The 20,265-nt window shown below is 42.5% G+C and overlaps 1 protein-coding gene across 1 annotated transcript in view; it reads right to left on the bottom strand.

The window, feature by feature from the left end:
* The window catches only part of LOC138198689 (plasma membrane calcium-transporting ATPase 1-like), a 90,431-nt gene extending 71,017 nt beyond the window's left edge, over nt 1-19,414 (bottom strand). Inside the window, 1 exon segment of the mRNA XM_069150267.1 lies at nt 18,959-19,414. The gene's annotated coding sequence lies outside the window, so the exon portion shown is untranslated.
* Between the last annotated feature and the right edge of the window lie 851 nt (nt 19,415-20,265).

Genomic DNA, 20,265 nt, shown 5'->3' on the forward strand with positions numbered 1-20,265 from the left:
CAGTTTCACATTACGTTCATTGGAAGAGGAAAAAGCTAGTGTGTTTTTTTTCTGCCCTTAATGACGCATGTGGGATTTAATGTAGTTTTAGTGATGCATCTCTCTGAATAATACATTTTGAAAGTTGAATTTAAATGCTTGAAACGGTCTAAATGCAAAGCTCGACTCTAAATAAAACAAACCTGAGTGGTGAAAGTTTGAGTGAATATGTGTGGCAGATAAGTGAGATCTTGTCTGACTGCTTCACGTGTACCAACGCAGCGCTGGTCAAACCCACGTCATTCACAGCGAGCTGTATGAAGCAGCTTATCTCGCTGGTTTGAATCAGCGGTGTGCGAGTCTGAACGCGCTCTCGAAATATATATTTAAAGGGCCTCAAACCACCCCGGACCCACTGCAAGAAGTCGTCAGCTTCCTGTTATGAATTGACCGAGGCGACGAGCCACGTTGTTTCCACTGGTTATCGAAAGGGAAATGTTCAGGATTGTAATCAGTTCATATCCTTCCTCCTTTTATTTTTATGTTCCATAATGTGCCATCACTCGAGTTCAAGTCCCTCTCTTGTCCTGGAAACGGCAGTCCTCGACGCCGCCCTCCGTTCCCTCTGCTCACTAGATCTGGCTCCCTTCAACTTCTCTTACGTTGATGTGCGCTTTAAGCTGTTCAAGAAATCTTCTACTGTCTGTATATTGTAAATGTATCAACCACAGCGATGCGTCAAGGCCTTTACTTTCAGCGTAAGCTTTCTGGTTTTCGCTCTGGGCATAAAGAGCATCAAAGAATCAATCAGTCAAAAAATGTTTCCCCCCCTCCCCCTGTACCAGGGGGTGTCGGTTCAACTATTTTCATACAGAAACATTTTTGGACATTTCTCGGAAGCTGAGGTCACTGTGGACTGAACAGACACTTCGCTGTGCTAACGTCGGGCAGCCGATGGGAATACAGAGCAAGTCGATCTTTTGTGAAACCAGCCCCGAAGTCCTGAAAGCTTTCAGCCTCCTCGCGGGGATCCTGGCAGTCCACTCAAATTGTCTCCCAACGTTATTCATGTGACAGTTTTGTTAGCAGCCAGACAGGTTGTTTTCTCCTGGGCTGGACTTAACAGTTATTGTATTGGCAGCCAGTCAACAGAGAAAACTCCAAGACAGATGGGGAAGTTCACAGAAAAACATTTAAAGCAACATTTTTCAGTTAATCACAGGACCAGGATAAATGGACCAGTAAAAAAATAAAAAATTAAATCAATCATCAGCTGAAGAGGTCAGTGTCTGCATCAGAGTCCAGGACTCATTATGATGACCATTATTCATCTGGACAGTGGAAGTCCATGCAGCCGTCTCAGGAGAGTTCTGGAAGAAGACGAAGGAATCCATCCGTCTGGTTGATTGATTCTCCACGAGCACCACAAGGCCGACGCAAACAGCCTCTCGGTTAATGTCCTCACGGCCCAGAAGCCAAACTCGGAGATTCAGACATAATATGAATGTCTGGAGGAACATTTTTGTCTTCTTTAGCCCTTCTCAACGGCATGCACTTAAAAAACTAATGTGAACTACATTACTAAATCCACAAGTTCTTGTAGGTGGCAAAAGTATCGCTGGCAACTCTGTTGGTACCAAACTTCAATACTTTTAATGCGTCAACCAAATCGCTCCGGTACAAAGTTGTTTCTTTTGATACCAAATTTCGATACCCAGGAAACATCCACGCCAACATTTTTCATCGTAAAACGTTTGCCAAGTTCATGCAGGAGTAAATCTTATTAGCACCAGAGAGGAACAGTATTTACAGCCCGCCCGTGAACAAAACAAATATTATTGGGTTACATTAATGTAAGTAAATCTTACATTTGGACGCCCTTTTTCTCTCATTTCAATCACTATTTGGCCACATGGCTGCATGTGAGGCATTTAGGGAACATAGGTAAATTGTAGTGTTCAGCGATGGCTTCTATGTGAGGCATTTAGGGGACATGTGTAAATTGTAGCTACAGAAAACAACCTGGGTCACACTGTCCGCCTCTTAACTGCATTAAAGCTAAATATTTGTATAGTTATCTGTATAGTAATTTGCAAATTGTCTTAAGACCTAGTCTTATCTGTTTGAATGATTTGTCATGTAGATGTGACTTCAAATGAGAACAAGAAGCCGTTCATCCAACACATCAACAGTAACCACCAGCTTAATAAGTTTTTTTTTCCAAAATTCAACACTAGAAAGTACTGAACCTTGACATTTTTAGATGATTAATTCAGCACTTTATAACTTTCTTTTGAGTGGTGTTTTAGATGGAAGGTTCAGCTCGCCGGGTAATCAATCACACTGTTTACTACTGCTAAGTTGGCAGGTGTAAATCATCAGAAGTGTGTCATGACAAAAATCTTGTTTTGCCTTTATGAGACATTAAAGAGATGACAGGAAGTGAGAGAGGCGAGAGAGAGAGAGAGAGAGAGAGAGAAAAAGGATGTTGCGGTTTATGGCCAGTGCTTTGAATCCTGTTAAAGTCTTTATTCAGCCTTCACCATGCCCTACTTTTGTTTGGGAACCACTGCTATTGTTTGTCCTTTTGCGGCCAATAAAATGGCGTCCGTATGAGCTGTCCTATTTTGTAAAATATAGCAGAAATACTGAAGGACTCAAAAGATTTCTAATAGTTCATATTACAGGAGGAACCAGGTAACCGCATGCTGAGCTCCTGTAGTAGAAAAGTGCTGCAGTATGTGTTGTTTCAACAGAATAAAACCCTGAACTTTTTTTTTTTAATTATTATTCAACACTTTCTGGAGTCCTAACCAGCCGCGTTGCGCTCAATATTTGTTTGTTGCTTTTCTTGCCTGTTGTTCAGTGAAATATCTCCAACAGCCACCAGCCTCTTCCAGGCCTCAGCAGTGAAGAGGCCCATTACTCAGCCCCAGATGACTGTTGGTGGAGCATCTTGTGACTGAGAGCACAGTGGAAAAAAAGCCTCACAGTCTGCTGTTTGTTGGGCTGAAAACCAGTTGGACAATGTGACACCAAACATTCCTGGGTTTGGTGAAAAATAACTGATCAGGCTGACGGAGAGCGAAGTGTGTGTGTGTGTGTGTGTGTGTGTGTGTGTGTGTGTGTGTGTGTGCGCGCAGAAAACACAGGCTGCCATTCATACGAGCGGGTGGGAGGAGTGTATCTGACAGTCCAATCAGAGAGCAGACGAGCAGCTGACCGGCTCGTATTCAAGAATGTGATGTGAGGAGAAAAACATGTTTCGGTGTCAGTGACGAGTATGACCATCGATAGCAGTACAATGTAAAGATTAAATTTAAGACGAAAGTTAAAGCACTTTCGTCTGTAGTGTCTGTGTCTCTAATGTGTTACCTGCACAACCGATACCCATAATCTGAGCTCTTAGATTACAGATTCAGGTTTAGTACTGAGTTTTAGGGCAACAATACTAACCGATGGTAGCGTCATGGTAGGATTATCTATATTAATTGAAAACGTATTCAGCAATAATTAATTCATAAATGTATTAATAGGAACAGTTACGGTACATAAATAGATTAGGTGTCAAATTAATAAATCCCTTTATAGCAAAAGCGAAAACAGTACAGCAAATTGACAAGTTTGAAAAAAAAAAAAAACTATACATAAACCAATTGATTAATGGAGAAAAGGAAAACCTTCACATTGGCATAGCTGCGACCGGAGAATGATAAGAGATTTTGAGTAATAGGCAACTTAAATGTTTTTGTTTTTTTGATCCGTCAACTAATCGATTAACCAACGGAGCATGAAAATTACTCTTTGACTCCGTCGAGCAATTTTATATCGGCTTTAATTTCAGCTGCTTCCATTTCTTTCACAGAATATTTTTGGGTGTCAGCGTCTTAACATATCAACATCTGGGCGAAATCAGCCGTCCATCAAACCGCTCCAATTCTGCTCCTAAATGATGACCTGTTCTACCAACACAGACGCAGCCGTCGAAGGGAATGAAATACAGTTTGAGTAAAAGACACAGAAAAACTTCGACCATCTGAAGCTGCCTTCTGTGGCGCAGAAAGCAGAACAACAATATGACACATTCAAAAGTCACGTGAATACATGGCGCGTTCGAAATGTGCTGTATGGACGGACGCGCACACACACACACACGGACACACACACACACACACACACACACACACACACACACACACACACACCGAGAGCTCTCGTGTGCCCAGGTGAACTTTGAAATGAAAAGCCACTTCAGTTTCATTGAGCACATGATCTCACACAAGCGGAGGCCAACAGGCTCGCTGACTGTGCTCCGAGTCAACAGGTGAAAAACACAAAAGCCACGGGTCGCACGGCCAAACCCACGTATCAGATTCTGCTCTTCAGAGATCCAGAAGCGGCAGTGGAACAGAGGAGAATAAATTCAGTCTTTGTAAAACAAGTTGAGATTTCTCTCCCCAAACAGCAGCGGAGCGAGCAGGTCGTTGTTCCTCTCTGATGTTTTTTTTTTTTTTTTTTTTTTGTGTTTTAACAGATTTCGTCTCGTCCCAGTTCGGAGCGTCTTGTGACAGCGGCGAGTGCTCAGATCCGAGCTGTGCGGTTCTGTGTGTGCGTGTGCACGCTGCGATGAATGGCTGCGTGCCGATTGTGCTCCGTCACCAATCGCAGCTACGCCCGCCTCTCCAACACAAAGAGCGCATTCCACCGACCCGGCTCCCAGCTCCCAGACCAGCACCGGGACCGGGACCGAGGTCTGAGCAGGATTCAGACCTGGTACACAGAGACAGAATGTGTGTGTGTGTGTGTGTGTCACAGTTTCCTGTTGGGCAGAGCTGCTGGTCAGCTCAACAGCAAACTGACAGGAGGTCAGAAAACAAACCACAGCGGGGACTCTCTGCAGCGTCTGCAGCCTGAAGAGGAACCAGGACTGACTCTCAGCAGGGTTTCCACTAAGAACTGTACGGCCGCCCAGATCCTGTCGTAGCTGACCCCGTGACCGGTCCTGGCTACAAGCTAAAACCAGAACTACCGCCACCATGTGTCACTCAAGTTGCTGTTCACATCCATGTTCGTCTAGACTCTAAATATAGCTAGTAGGACGGTGCCATACGATTTCATTTATAATAATATTGTTAACATTTCTAATTTGATTTAAATCATATGGTGATGATGGCAATATACCAACTTGTTGACGTTGTGACGTCAGCGTAACGATATGACATATGTTACCTGCATAACTTATGCACAGCAACAAACATGGCAGAAAGCTGTTGTGTTTTATCGAGTTCATTTTTGTTTTTACTGAATATTTGACCGTAAACTGTTTTTGTTTACGCCGGCATATGAAACTATAGCACTTATTTGGTTGTAATTGTATTGAAGAATATTGCAGAAATACCCTACAAAAAAATCCAGCTCAATATTTATCAAAGACTTTGAAGGAATTTGGCCAATAAAGATGATTCTGCTGGAACAGTAGACGATGCTTCAAATATCTATGTTGCTGCAAAGAAGCTACAAAAATGGAAAACGTGAATGCTTCACACACATTTTCAACCCAACAGAACGGAATATCTACACAATCACTCCAGTTCCAATATGGACCCAACAAGAATAGCGTCAGCAGCTCAGTAGCTGAACAAAAATGGGACGTGTGTGAGGTAACGGCAACCTTTGACCATCACGGTCAAATCAGCTCATCTTTAGGAGCAAGCGAACGTTTGTACCAAATTTTAAGAAATTCCCTCGAAGCGTTCGAGATTTCCCGTTTAAAAGCCTGAGATGGACCAAAAACTTTACCTCCGGCCACGGCTGTCGTCGGCACGATAACAGTGAAATGACAGGAAACTGCTGATTCATTTAATGGTGGTCTCTATGAGCAGGATACCAAGAAAACGCTTTCAAAACTTCTAAAAAAAAATATATATTGTAATCTTCAGATTATTAATATTGATTGTAATTTTAAAGGGATGCAGTGAACAGTTTGTGGTTTCTGATGCAGGGAGAGAAGCGGCTGTTCTCAAATGTCAGTACAGATCTGATGAGAAACTTTATTATGTTACTGTTGTATACTTGGACAGTATACAGCTCTTCAGTGGAGCTTCAAAGGATTAGATGACAGAAAAAGACAGAAGTCTGCTGGTTAAAAGAAAAAAAAAAAAAAAAAAAGAGCGAATACATGTAATTTGATCATGACCCCACCTCGGCTGGTTTCAGTCCAAAAATACAAATCAGTTATGGTTCAGGAAGCAGCTACTTTCACATTAACCCTTCATGTCTATTACAAAGTTTCTCTGAAGGTGCAGAAGCAGCAGCTATGAAACACGCACACGCACACACACACACACACACACACACATATACATACAGCACCTGTTGCCTGTGTGTGTGTGTGTATAGGGAAGTGAAATCCTGACGGTTGCCAACACAACATGAGGAAACCATTGAGCCTTCACTTCCTGTTGGCTCCCCATCCGGCCTCCATCTGCTCACTTCCTCCTCTTACCGCCGCCTCTTTCTGACTGACTGAGAGGAGACACTCGCTGACGCACACACACGCCTAGTCTGCAGTCCAAAGTTCAACTCAGACGGATTCTATAGTTTGTGCTGTTCACTCGTTTCGAAGCCTTTTATGTCTTTTGAAATTTGTGTTATGTCATCGTGCTGCCATTTCAGAAAACGACGGTGCAGTGGGAAGCACTGTCACCTCACAGCAAGAATGTTTTAGGTCTGAATGAAGTGACAACCAACAGTGAAGTCACCGGTTGCTTCGTGAACGACCGTTGTAAATTCTCGGGTTTTGATTTCGCACGTCGCCGTGTTTCTTTTTTTGGAGACAGAAATAATCATATTGGGACGATCTGGGTGAGCAGGTGTTGGATAGGACTCGATCTGATCGGGAACCGGAGGACACTACGCCCCGCCCACTGACAGCGATAACCTGACTGCACCACAGGCCTGTCAATCAAATAGACACGCCCTCTGCCCCACCCCCCAAAAATTCTCTTTTTGAGGATTATTTTATTAAATGGACTGCCAGAGAACTAATAAGAAGTAGTAACTTTAGCAAACAACACCATAATGACTCATGGAAAGAAATTTGTGACTTTGTATTTCATGGTGGGAGTTGAATAGGAGTCTATGGAGCCAGTGACAACCCCTGCAGGCCCTCAGTGGTATTGCACTTAAAAGTACTTCTGCATTGGCCTCAATTTTAGGTAGGTAGGTAGGTATTTACTTTATTAATCCCCGAGGGGAAATTTTTTTGGAGACCTGAAAGCATTTTTTTTTTTCTTCTACAGTCTATGCTTCTTCCTGTGCTAGTGGGTGTTTTCTCTGGGGGCTACAGCTTCCTCCCACAGTCCAAATACATAACTGATTAAATCATTATTCATAAGTGTGAATGTGAGTGATTGTCTTGCCTTTCTGTGTTTGTCCTGTGATGGACCTGTCCAAGGTGAACCCTGCCATCGCTCGCAGTCAGTTGGGATAGATAACGGATGGATGGATGAGGACTGAAGTATATGTGATTAATTTGCCTTTAATATGTTATTTTCTTGGGATGCTCGACAACGTTATAAATCATTAAACAGGACTCATTCATGATTTAATTGGATTTTTACACCAATATGATGACGTGCTTTCATCTGTTGGATATTTGATTTGCTGAATTAAAAACAGACATTTCCGTAGGTTTTTCTATCTATTAACAGTTTCTCAATGGAACAGAAAATGTGTTGTACAACTACATAATATATACCGACGTTGATTAACATATGCTGTGCTCTAATGGAGGATTTTGTCAACAATAAGCATTCCTGACATCAAGGAAACTCAATTTGTGATGAAAGACAAAAACAATATCTACTTTTTCTTTTCTTCTTCTACGTGGAATAAAAAGCAGCACACAGCTCGCCCTCGCGTGAACACCCGTGTATATACAGAGAGTTTATGATGATACGACATCTACAAAACAACTTTGAGGACGAGCCCGTTACCATACGTCAGTGAAGCAGAACCACACACGACGTTAGATTAGAATAAAATAGATGAATTTAGGATGCAGTGCCTCTAAAGATTTATACAGTGATGAATTGATCAATACCGAAATGAGTCACTTGCTGCTCTCTACAGCGCGTCTTAACCATCTGGCGGCCTGACGGTTAAAACCTCTCTGCTCTTTGACACACACACACACACACACACACACACACACACGCGCACACGCACACACTTTCTCCTGCAGCCTCCGCCTTTTTATTCCTTCATCTTTATCAGTTGTTAACATGCTGCAGAGGGATGCCAAGTAAGCTGCCCCCCTTAAATATATGCACACACACACACACACACACACACACACACACACACACACACACACACACACACACGCACACACAGAGGACTACAGACTCTGCCCTAACACCGGTGTAAAATTACACAGACGCTAAGTCCTGGAGCCGAGTCAGTTCACTGCAGTCTATTTGATATACAATATCCAGTGAACATTAGGAAGCCTTCCTGCAGGGAGCGGCCGCTCTACCTGACTTGCATGCAAGTATGACGGCGGAGGAGCTGCCCTCTCTTATCAGGCCTTGTAAGAGGACACTGGTTTGAGTACAGATAGGAAAATGATGCACGTCATGACTTCACTGGCGTCACCAGCAGAAAGTAAACAGATCCATCAACAAAAAACATTCAACGTCCGATTGCATAAACTAAATAAACATCCATAATATTGATTGGCTGAGCTTTGTCTATTAATCGTGTCAGATAAAGCACTTACTCTGCTTAAAGCTGCAGCCCACTCTCTTTGGTGATATGATGCGATTACAGCGGGACATCTGCAGGAACTGAGGGACAATTTATAAACTCTGTAGTTTATCCATTAACTGTTACTCAATGGGGCATAATTTACTACATCGTAATGCGGTATACATAAATATCATGGCATCCAACCTACAGTTCTTGTATACTGCTTTATGATATGGTACTACAACTAAAACATGTTTTAATTATCAATAAACATGTTGATTAAACCATTTATTCTTTGGTCGATAAAACATCAACAAGCTGTAAAAAAATGGTCGTCACATTTCCCCAGAGCCTGAGGTGGTGCCGTTAAATATCTCGTTTTTGTCTGACAAACATTACAACAAATAAAAAAATATTCACGTTACTATGATGTAAGACAAGGACAAGCAGCAAACTCTCACGTTTCAGAGCATATACGCATCAAAGTTCTGGCATATTTCTTGACAAATGATGCAATTATTTGCATATTATTAACAACTTTGTACATTATGAAGAGATAAATATGTCTATATGCATATAAATATGCAATAAAGATTAAAAAATAAAGAATTTGAGATACATCTTCAGTATTTCTATCAAATTGTGTACTTTTAAGCAACATGGAGGAATTATTATGGCTCATCAGGGGACTCTTCCTCTGAGGAGACTATCAGCTGATAAAAAACAGGGAAACTGGTTATTGATCCTCAAAGCAACAAGCATCACCTGACATCAACCTGTGACCTGCAAACACAGTGTCAAGCGCACACACACACACACACACACACACACACACACACACACACACACACACACACACACACACACACACACACCGCAGTTCATCACATTCACAACAAGCTTCAACACCTTTCTGCACCGACGGCTTCATCAGGATTAACACACAATCGCGCGCACACGCACACACGCACACACACACGCACACACGAGTGTCACAATCACACCTTCACCTTCATGAAGTGATAAAAGTCAAAGTCAGAGCGCCAAGAGGGAAAAATGAGCTTAAACCAACACAAGTTCCAGAAATCCTGCTTCAAAGATTATAATAATGATGAACATCATACAGATTGCTGAATTTATAATAACGCGTAATATTTAGAATAGTATTTAATATTCTTGTGAACTTTACTGCATTACATTTCATAGTTTTTAACCCTGTTGTTGGAGTTATCGTACCACTTTTCTTTCAGCTCATTTATATTACATCGGTGAAGAATCAGACACCAGCCTCACGCAGATGAATCACTGCTTCCCCTTCAAATTAAGAGCCTCTCTGTCTGGGCTTCATGTACTTGTTCACACCTCTCACCGGTTTGTGTCAGATGAGCCTACTTTCCACTTCATCTGAACGCGGTACAGAAAACAGCTGCTTCCGCGTGCGGCCATGCGTGGATGTCTAAATGACTGCAAGTAGGCCAGCGGCGTTGTGCATATGGTGAACAGCAGCCCGGCTCCAGATCACTGAATCACCCTCCACATCTCTGATTGTGTCGGTGTTTCAAACAGGTCTGCCTTTGTTCTAAATAACAACCGTTGCCATTATTGGGGGAAAAAAAACCCAACAACAACAACACAACAAGCCAATCGTAGTGTTTGTGGGTGGGACGAAGGATGAGGACATCATCGGCATGATCATGAGGCTGAGAATCATGTGTGTTGATGAGATGTCTGCTGATGGGACTAAATTTGCATTTCTTTCACTGACGCGACAAAAAAAAAAAAAAAAAAAAAAACGACTGAAAAACACGAACATGAACACTACGCCAGAGAGGACGGTGAAAAGAAATGACATTAAAATTCAGCCGAATCATCAGGGTACAAAACTGCTAATTATGTTCTGATCAATAATTAATCAAATCATTTTAAATAAATAGTGTAGATTGTGAATAATTTGATTAAGAACGTCTACGAATATAAGTGACATCTATCAAGTGGACCCACAGCTCAGCAGGCAAACACAAGAAATGACTTGAAGATCAAGATTAACTGCTTTTAACATGAAAATACAGCTTCACTGAGTCATACATTTGTGTGCGTCGGACACTGGAAAAACTTCATATGAAAGGGTGTGGTTTGGATTCAGTTCCTGAAAAGTTGGTAAAGCGCTGACACAACTTTCTTATTAAACTTTTGATCACAACTCATTATTTTCTTTATTAGTAAAGTGAGTGAGGACATATTTAGTTTCAGCCGGTTAAATATGATCAAAAGCCGCAGCTTAAATCAGCGGCAGATAGTCAATGTTCACTTCTTAACAGACTTGTTTTTGGTTGCCGTCCAGGTAAGGTGTTCTCTGCAGCATTTTTCTCAGGCAGAAACACAAGTCTGTAATACGACTGTTACTGTGAGCAGTGATTACAGGAGAATCTCTCAGTTTTAACTTTAAAGCGTGTAATATCAATTTCCTAACAGGAAAAATCAAGACCTCCATTATTTGAGTTTGATACATTTATCAGCTGGCTGTCAAGTGTTTATGAGGCCAATAATAAAAACCATCATGTGCAAACAAAGGTTAAAAACCTTTAATCTTTGACTACCTTATTTTTAACTTTAGTCACTACAAAATGATGTAAGCTGAACCTAATTATATTGGATAAGCGGATTTGATGAAAAGCTACTGGATAGCAACCCTAATCGCACAAACGCTTTATTGACAAGTCAGAAATCCTGCCAAGTACCGACTCTGATTCAGTTCATCACTCTGAAACGGTGTTGAGGGAAACGCAGTTGTTGATCGTCTCTCCGGCTGCTCAGACTTTCCTGTCTGACACACACACACACACACACACACACACACACACACACACACACACACACACACACACACACACACACAGTTCTTATGCAAGTGTGTGTCAGGAAGAAGACACTCTCAGATGGTTACAATCATCAATCCTGCTGACGCCTCCATGTCGTCTGTTGTGGATATTTCCAGGGAAGCAGGTGCGGCGTGAACCCGCTTGCGGAGAGGCGCCCCCATGTGAGACGATCCAGTGAAGAGGCGGACGACGCCGTGAAGGGAGTTGACTGTCGTCTCCGCGTGGACACCCGGGTCAAAGTGTCGTCCGTGCCGACTTGTTTGTTCATGTCTTAAAGTGTGTTTGTTGCCACTTTGAACCGCGGTTTCTACGAGTGGACGAGAGTCAGCGCTGAGAAAGCCCGAAGCATCGGTTCTGTTGCTATGGTTACCTGCACTTTGAATATACCGCCCATTGGACCGCGTGCATTTAGATACATGTTCTTGCTCAAAAATGAACTACATGTACTAAAGGACCACTCTGTTTTGTTTTTTTGTTTTTTTTTTGCTGTGAAACAACTGTACGTGAACCTCAACACTTTCTGCAGATGTTGAACTCGTAGCAGTCCACTGGATTGTTTGTATTCTCGAACAGCTGGATTCCACTGTATTCATTTGGAACAAATGGGACCGGATTTAAAGTAAAAAAAAATATATATATACATGATTAAATGGAGCATCGGCCTGCTAATATTACCTCAAATAAAGGTCAGCTGATGCAAATACCACACAAACACCTGTAAATGAGCCGGCAGTCTGCCTCAAACACATGGGGGAAACTAAAAAAAAAGGACATTTTATTTCATCTTTTGCATTTTAGGGTGCCAAAAGATTATCTTTAATTTCAGCTTTCCCGTTTCTGAAGTTTTTTTTTAATGTTTAATTCGGATTAGTGTCATATTTGGCGTTATCCGTCTGGCTGTCTGCAGCTAATTGTCACTGCTGCTTATATTGGCACTCCTGACAAGGAAAGAGGCTTTTCTGGTTAAATAAAGGTAAAATTAAAAGAATAAATAAATAAAAAAGGGTACCATTCAGCCATGGTTCTCCATTCCAGTGGGGGTAACCTCTTCTCTGCCAGCAGGGGGTATGAAATAATGATAAAGGCTAATAGCTCGATTATAACCACAAACACTGGGGCTACGCTGCACAGGGAGCATCCATATCTTAAATGTAGGACTGAGCTTCTCGCAGCGCCACTGCATCTATTAATAATTGATGTGGACTTACATAAGAGACAAAGTGTGCGCTGCCGGATGCGTTTCACAGGCAGGGATTCCGTCCGCAGAGGGGTTTCCGCTGAATTATAAACAGCTCCGTCCAGACCGGACTGATGGATGCCGTTTTCCGTGAATGATACGGAAGTGTACGGGTGGAGGACCGGACGGTGTCATTACAGTGATGCCGCCAAGCACATTAGGGCCCGGTAACATGATAATGTTTATGCGCGAGGTCAGGCAATAGCGCTTATTCCGAGGTATCGATCCCTTTAAATGTCTCCAACTCGTATAGAACAAATGGCGGCGTTGTTTTAACTGGAGTTTTGCACAATGCAAGTACTTAGATAGGTTTTAAATAACATTAGAATAACAAACACAGACATGACTGTAGGGTTATTTTTTGTCTGTAAATAGTTTCTCAATCCAGTCTCACGATAATTTGCTGTATAAAGCTGAAATATTGATATTAGGGCTCCGATTTGTTTTGGTTAAATCAATTAATCAAGCAGTTGTTTTCATCTGGAGAATGTTTAATCATAAAGATCGTAATAATTGCAATATTTTGGCAAACAATAAGCACGGCTGAAAGCAGCTCAATGGTGGAGAGGTTAGTTTCTGTTACAACTAGAACACTTATTAACTAATAGTACAAGACTTTAAAATGAATTAATAATAAACTATTTATTGGTATTTTATACCCTTTATATACTTAAGAATATTGTTATCACAGAAATACCCTGAAATCTTGTGATATTTTCAGGTTATGTCCGAGCTGATGTTTTCAAATGATTAATCAAAGAAGTTATTAAGTTTATACTCAATAAAGTAAATAATCATTAAATATAGTGGTGAAGCTGCAACCGCAAACTGAACATGGCTTTGCGATTTAAGGAGTTTATTAATTAATCACTCCAAGGCAATTTTTTTTGTCAGTCAACTAGCTTTCATAATATAAATTATGCTGCATCCGTGACGGAGGATTTAACCACGTCACCAACCCCTCCATTCTGCAATTAGCTAAATATTGCGTAGCAGTCATCAGACAGATTTTGATAATGGGAAGATTTCTCAAAACACTTCTGAAAATGCAGGGGTCAGGTCCACAGCGTTGACTCACTGCTGTTATCGCGTTCCAGCTGTACAAATACAGTTTAAATTTGTAAAAAAAATGGTGTTTCTTTTCAGGATCAGAGTATGAAAACAAACAAAATGTCAGACAAAACATAAACGGTATCCCACAGGTAAATGGAATTTAGCTAAAAAAAAATTAAAAAAGAAGAAGCATTTCCAGGATGAGCCTTTAAACACTCACGTGAACATCACGGTTCAACAGGTAAACAGTCATAAACCAACAGAAGACTGAAGTCCGAGCAGTTCAGAGTTCAGCGGTGAGAGAGGAGAGTTAAAGGTACGAAGGTGAGTTCAAGAAAAGGGACAACATGCAACAAAACAGAATAGATGAAGCATCAATAATGCTCAGATTGATTTGAATTTTCTACATTTTGTATAGGACTCAAAGGACTCTTTGTGATCACAAGTCTGGCTTTTCAAAATCAGCCCTAAACTTAACTTTAACTTGATGTGAAACCTTCGTCCGGCTGTTGATACCAAACTAACTTCAGCCTAGTGTCTCCTCTGCAGCTTCAGTAATCATTCAACAACAATAAACATACCAGGCATGTGCTGTTGAGGTCATAAAAACATAAGGATGTGCTGATTTTTATCTGTTATCAACATTTGAAAAAAAAAAAAAAAGTAAGAATATAAAAATAAGAAATTAGAAGACGTCTCGGTCAGCTGTGATGGCACGTTAAAGTATTTCCACGTCTCGCACCTGGTTTATCAAAGATGAATAATGATGATAATAATAATAATAATAATTCCAGTAATCCTCCATCCCAACATTACAGAACACATCACCGCCCTTCGGTACAACAACCTGGTGTGTCAGACGTGAGGGTGACACCTGGGATTAGGAAGACCGTTCTTCAGCGAGAGAAGAACGTCTGCGGGACGTTAAGAGATCAGACACCGAGTCAGCATCCGTCGCTTCCCGTGGTCGTCAGGACCTCGGCGGCGGCGGCCGGCACGAACGGAGCACTCGCCCGTCTGCAGGTAAACGTGACCCGCGAGGCTGGCGGGAGAATACCGATTACGGTGAAAGCTGGAATTATTCCCAGACAATATCATTAAGATAATTTCAAGTGTGTCTGCGAACCATTTTTGTGTTTGCTTTGGACCACGGCGCGCTCCATCCATCTATTATGGAAGAGGAGGGCAGTACGTAGGCATTCATTACTGAGGTGCCATCGCTTACGTAGAGCAGTGATGTACAAGAAGCTCATCGTTTGGCCGTTTTTACTAAGAAACCCGCCCGAGAGATCCTGGAAGTAGTTAAATCTCGAAAATATAGGGATCATTTGGCTTTCAAATACAAGTTGTCATCTAAAACGTCTTTCAACAGATGTGAGGAAACTTTAATTTGGAAACAAAATGCAAATATATTTGACATTAGTCAATCTTCTTCGTCTCAATGACACTCGGAGCCTCGAGCCGAAATGATGAGCAGCCTCCTCACATGTCTTTTGCTTAATTGGTACTGTGTTTAAGGGTCTAATTTCCATTTAAAACAATCATACATTTCTAATTTGTATCAAATGGTGCATTTTATTTCCTGATTACAGGGAAAGAAATCATTGAATTTGATTACTTGCATGACAAAAACTTATGACAATTTCTGCTTGGTTTGTTGCAGAATGTGGACATCAGTCAGATTCACTGTGACTATTTCACAAAGTCCATTTCACCTCAAGGTGGCCTGGTAGCGGGCGGGTTAGCACTCAGAGCAAGAAGATTGTGGCTCTGAGCCCGTGTTGAGTTCGTATGTTCTCCCCGAGAGCCTGCGTGGGTTTTCCCCGGACGTTCCTGCTTCCTCCCGCGGTCCAAAGAGGTGAGTGTTCAGTTAATTAGTGATTCTGAATGAGCCGCGAGTGCGAGTGTCTTGTCTTTCTGCGTTGGACTGCCCGGGGTCATGGGATAGACCACAGCCAGTACAGAGATAACGCATGAATGACTTTTCAATTGAATAACTTCCTATGGAAACTATCTTCAGCCACCATTAACCCGAACAACCCCCCCCCCCCACCTCCCCCGCTCTCTCCAGCGGGTCCGGTTCCCCTCTGACACTGCAGTAATGGCCACAGTGCCGTATCGTCAATACCTAACCATTACGGTGTGTGGCCAATCCCAGAACCCAGCAGTACCCTTTCAAAATAGGGTAATCCTATCATGAGGAGAGGACGATGACGTGGAGGTCAACGACATTCAGGAAATTTGGAGAAAACTGTAGTTTATAGAGATGTTTATATGCAGATGTACAAGCTTTTATAGCTGAGGCTGAAACTAATTATTATGTTTGTGACCAAATAACCTGGTTAATGTTTCTAAATCATCAGCTTAGAATATAAAGTGTCATAAAATAAAATGGTGAAAAAGTCGATCAGAGCGGTTTGTCCAATTAATGGCCCAGTACACAAAGCAGTGTACGTTGATATAAGCGATCAATCAACTCATCTTTTCAGCTCTAGTTATGTCAGATGTAGGGCATCTTGCCTGAAGCAAAGACCACAATACTTTGTAGAAAATAAACACTTTTTTTTTTTTTTTTTTTTTAATCAAAAAGTATATTATTAAACCCTCAGGGAATACGAGCAGAGGTGCCATATTACACAACCATCAGCATACCTGCGGTTAATCATATTTGAACCTTCACAGGACATGATGCAGCAGGATCTGCGCGGCAGACCGCCTCAACTGAACCAGCGCATGAGGAAATCCCTGGCGCCTGTACTGACCATTAAAATCCATCCGTGCATTTTATCTGACGGAGATCCGAGACGAGCGAAAACTTGTTAACCAAACCAGGTCTCAGCATCAATAAACAGCCAGTGCATCACATCGGTGCAACACTCCCTACCAGCCTCCTTCCTCATGTTTAAACGGATACAAGCAAATGTGCACGATTTGGTGGAAAACAAACGACCTGCGGACTCGCAGTTGGTGAAATTCAATGACTTCATCGGACAAGCCCCCGTTATCAAAACTGGAAATGTTCCCTTTCAGAGCCAGCAAACAGCAGAGTCATTGTACCATCATCATCACCCCCCCACCCTCTCCTCTCCCTCCTCCCCTTTTAGGATCACCTGAAATTCAACATGTTTTAATAAAACGCCTTCAAAGTTTCTCCTCAAATAATTTTCGTTGCAAAAAAAAAAACCAAGAAAACAAAAAAGGCTTCTTTGTTTGGTGAATTAGCGGCAACAGAAAACAGAAGGAGCAAATGCCCTCGTTTGGAGGTCACAAGCTGAGGAGGAGTCTCCATGAGCCAAGATGCGGGATCCCCCCTCCTTCCTAACGCAATAAGGCAGGACACACCCAGATCGAGGTGGGGGGGGGGGGGCATGGATGAAATGAGAGGAGGAAAAAAGAAGCAAGAGCTGCTGCTGCTGCTGCTCCTCATCCGCCCATCTTAGCAGATGACGTAAGGACGGTTCTTCACGAGTCCCGTTAATTAAAATAAAAACGTACTCGGTAATGATTTTTTATTTTCTTTTCTTTTCCTCTCCCCACCCTCCTTCAATGCAGCCAGCCCGGAAAAAAAAAAACAACAAAAAAAAAAAAGCAGAAGTATTATTTACATTGTGAGTGCTAAATGTGGGGAAACCACTCCAACAAGCTTAACAAGCTCATCCCGACGGCGCCGCATTCACAGCAGCACAGGGAGGACAACAACGGTACAAGAAAGAAAAAAAAGACAACACAATTCATATCACCGGAGGGGGGGAGAAACCACCGTAGCAACCAGTGCCCGATAACAAAAATAAATAAAAATAAATAAAAGCAAAGCCTGGGTTTGTTTTTTTTTTAATCAAGTTACCAGAGGTCGTGTAATTTACTGATGGCAACCCAAAATAAAAATGGGTTATTTTTGGTTACCAGGGGAAATATCACTCGGAAAGCAAAACACTGCGGGCAGAGACTATTAGTAAACTGTTTCCAGACACTCGGAGACATCCGCAGGCGGTCTGATGCCCGCCTCGCAGTGAGCGGTACGTGCCGCCCCCGTCACCCGGGGAGACCCGCCACCGTAGCGCCGCTCACAATCCGACAACTCCGCATTACATTTCCATGTCAGGTACTTAACGTGAAGATTATGTAAATCCTAAGAACCTGGGTGAAATCGTCGTAAACAACTCCTCGATTCGGCGAGGACAAACAGGTTTTTTTTTTGTAATTTTTTTTTTTTGGGAGGAGGGAATTAAAAATAACAACTTTATCAACTGGTGTGCACTCAATGGGGGGGGGGGGGTGCCTTGGAAAATACACAGCGGCGCGGCGACCGACGAGGACTGCGTACCCCCCCCACCTCCCCTCCCACACACACACACACACACACACACACACACCGTTTTAAAAGTTGATGTTTTATCAAAATGAAGCGCTATTCGATCAAATAACACGCGTGTTCAAACCCGCACCATCGTTAAAAAAAAATGTCCCTGCGTGTGCTTTAAAATGCGTTTTCAGGTTGGTTCGGAAAAAAAAAAAAAAAAAAAAGAGTTGGCGCCCCGCATTATTGAACGGAGACCTGACAAGCGTCGGAAGGAAGGAAGGAAGGAAGGAAGGCACGTATCGGGGCTGTAACCTGGCTTACTGTCGGGACGATTGACGAGGAGAAACGGATAGAAACAAAACAACAAAACAAAAATAAAGAAAGGAAGGGTGCTGAGATACATTGTTGATATTAAACCAGCGGGGGGGACAATACAACAAAATAGATGGTATAACGTCCACGGACGGGATAGTCGAGCGGTCACACCTGTGGAAAATCCCACATTTTGCCCGTAGTTTGTTAATAAGTGGGTGTCAAGGTAAAGAGGCAGCCGTTTACGAACGCTACCCGGATGCTGAGCAGTGCGGACAACCGGGGACACGACAGACTCCTTTTTAAAAAAAAAAAAAAAAAAAAACACGCGTTAGAAAATAACGTCTTTCAGCCACGAGTGAATGGGGAAAGGAAAAAGAAAAAAGCGCAGTGGAGGTCGAGTAAAAGTTGAAATTTAAAAAAAAAAAGCTGGAGAATAGACGTTACCTCCACTTGGCGGATCTTTCGGTTGCCAAATCACGTCCTGTGTGGCGGTGTCGGTACGGCGGGGCAGCGGCTTCACTTTAGAGGGGTTCGTCCATTTCCCAGCAGGGCTCCAACTTGACAACTGCAGTGGTGGAAAAATGACTGACACACCGGGTGTGTGGTGTGTGTGTGTGTGTGTGTGTGTGCGCGCTGGGGGGGTCTTCAACGTGCCTTTGTTCCGCCGTTTAAACCAGTTTCTTTTGACAGTAATTAGCCTCGTAGAGGCAGCAGCTCCGGTCCTCCAGCAGGCAGCCCCGAGAAAGGGAAACAAACCAGGTCCAGATTCACAAATCAATCCTTTAAAAAAAAAAAAAAAAAAGAGGAGCGGGGGGGGAGAGATAGATGAACTCAGCCCCGTGTGTGTGTCTCTCTCTCCTGGAGTAAAAAGCAGAGGAGGAGGAGGAGGGGGGGGGGAAAGGGCTCTGATAACAAAGAGCTCGGTCCCGTAAAATGAGGTCTGCTGGTGTGTTTGTGTTGCGGTGGGTGGGACTGGAGGGGTCCGGCACAGTCAACCAGGGCCGGAGAAAAGACCCAACGTCCGGATCGGCGTCTTTTCCTGGCGAGCTGGGCAACTGAGGGAGGGAGGTGAAGCTGGTGCCGGAGACCGCGAGAGAGGGAGGGACCAGCCCGGGAATGCCCTGTTTTTAAGGTGGATCTAAGAATTAATGAGGTTATGAGGCGGAAACACGGCGCTGCAGAGTCCAGGCTGGAAACTTGAGAGGAAAGGAAGAGGAATCCAACATCTGGATCGGTTCTGGAGCGACGCAATGGAGGCTTATCTCAGAGAAATCACACGCTGAGATACTCCCCCTTTTTTGAGTTATCTTCCGAAGATATAACTCAGGATTTCCACGGTAAAGTGGGGGGGAAAAGAATAATAATATCTGATAAAATAATATTTATTTTATTATTTCCGTAGGAAAAAAAAGTTGAAACTATTTTCATTGTGTTGCAAGCAAAAAAAAAATAATATTTATATTTCCTTAAAAAAGTTCAAGCCTAGTAGCTTTAGAGAAAGAAAAAAAAAAGGCATTCATTATGAATAATTAGGGCTTAATTTGTGGAATTTAAAAAAACTATTCTGAGAAGTGAAACGGTAAAAGCAGTAAAGACATGCGACAAGTTAATGTGGTAATATTTTAAAATAATAGCCCTATGTTTTTAATTTTCTCATATCTTTTCAAATCTGTAATATTTCCAAAGGAAAGTTGGAGCATTTTGGGAACAATGGTGCATCATGTTGTTGGCAAAAAAAAAATCCCTAATTT

This window comes from Embiotoca jacksoni, unplaced genomic scaffold (genome assembly GCF_022577435.1).
Source record: "Embiotoca jacksoni isolate LCO1_2020_lvr unplaced genomic scaffold, fEmbJac1.0.p SCAF_1, whole genome shotgun sequence".
In the NCBI taxonomy this organism is placed as follows: Eukaryota; Metazoa; Chordata; class Actinopteri; family Embiotocidae; genus Embiotoca; species Embiotoca jacksoni.